Genomic DNA, 1800 nt, shown 5'->3' on the forward strand with positions numbered 1-1800 from the left:
TTTTCCAAGTGAAGTTGACTTAGGTTTGACAAGCTTTCCTGAATAGAAAATTATTGTAAAAAGCATACTAGTTGAAATCTCAAGGTGATGAGACCTTTCGTCCACTTGGTTTTCCTGACAATTCTTCAACCTAGGAATGCTTTCATTATTTTAGAAAATAGTCAACTCATTCCTTTCCTCAATTCCAACATCAAATTTGTTTGCTTCCGGGGAACCAAGATCATTTTTTCCTCTATTTTATCGCCAACTCCTTCTTCTTCCTCTTGCCATTCTATCATATCTTCTTCTGAAACTTTACTTGAAGACTCGCTTGAGTCCATTAGCTTAGGAACTTATATTCTCAAAAATCCTTATTGTCTTCAAATAACTTCACATTAAAAGACAACCCATTGATACTAGTTTCAATATATTCAGAGATAACTTTTGAATTCATAGTTACGTTTAAGATGCGTGTTATGTCCATCTTGACCCTTAATCTCATATCATGATCAGGGCATAAATATTTACCCAATGGCTCTATTAAAGCTTAAAAGAATTCATAACTCCAAGCTTGAAAATGTATGCCATAACAACGAAGCAACATAACTCTAGAGATATCGACATCCAAAGGCCTCACCTCTCTAAACAACTATTTTAGCCAAAATCCTCCTTCTTGCACCAAATATAGGACTTCTCCTTTAACCCGATCTTCTAACAAACAAAGATTAGCCCCTAGATGTGTAATATGGATGGAAAAGTAACATTTAGCATTACAAATCCCTTGTATATTATATAATGTTCCTAGGTTTTCAACGAAGTCGACAAAAGCTTTAGTTATCCATAACAACTCACTCTCTTGAGCTTGGAAATAAACTCTGCGTCTGCTAACCTAGTTTGTAACATCTTCTAATTGTTTCAGCTTCTTAACATATGAATAACCTCGAGATAGGGTGAACTTATCATTTCACAGCGGTCCATTCTTGTGTAGTTTCTTCTTTCTTCTATGCTAAAGATCTTCATACCTTCTTTGGGTTTGGAAGGGTCATTTTCTTTGAAACTCGGGGATGCTAATGAAAAGCCTTTTCCTACCAATGAAGATATTATCAAGCTTTATGGCTAGTAAATCTTCACCTCCAACGTCAAAACTGAAGGAGAATAGCGATCCAAAACGAAATAGAATTTAAATTTTTTCTCCTTTAGTGATCCTTACGAATGGGCATGATCAGTGATAGAATTTTTACCTCTTGTGGGGGTTGAAAACTTTGATGAAGATCTAAGGAGTGATCACGAACTTTGAATGGTAACAACGCCTCTACTCAGTCCACACGAACGAATTCCTTCAATCTCAGTGCTAGCTGCTACGAATGAAGGCTTTGAGTGTGTGTACGTGTGTGTGTGTGTGTGTGTGTGTGTGTGTGTGTGTGTGTGTGTGTGTGTGTGTGTGTGTGTGTGAGAGAGAGAGAGAGAGAGAGAGAGAGAGAGAGAGAGAGAAACGAAATTTCAACTGCACAAATGCTTCTGCACAAGGGTTCTATTTATAGAACCACTTGTGTGGGCTGCAAGCTAAAAAGCCCATTTAAGTGTATGTGGCCCATATCTTATGATATGCCAAAATCACTTAAGCGTGTGGTACCTTACCATATTTTATATTCTACTTAAGTACACCGTACCTTACGATGTTCTACAATTCACTTAAGTGCACCATACCTTATGGTGTTCCTTATTTACTCTATCTCTCATCAATCCGTCCTTTTGTGTGTGACCCTGTAGGTTTTCGCGACATTAGCAATTATATTAAATCACGTATTTAACATAATAAAC

This window comes from Lathyrus oleraceus, chromosome 3 (genome assembly GCF_024323335.1).
Source record: "Lathyrus oleraceus cultivar Zhongwan6 chromosome 3, CAAS_Psat_ZW6_1.0, whole genome shotgun sequence".
NCBI classification, from domain to species: Eukaryota; Viridiplantae; Streptophyta; class Magnoliopsida; order Fabales; family Fabaceae; genus Lathyrus; species Lathyrus oleraceus.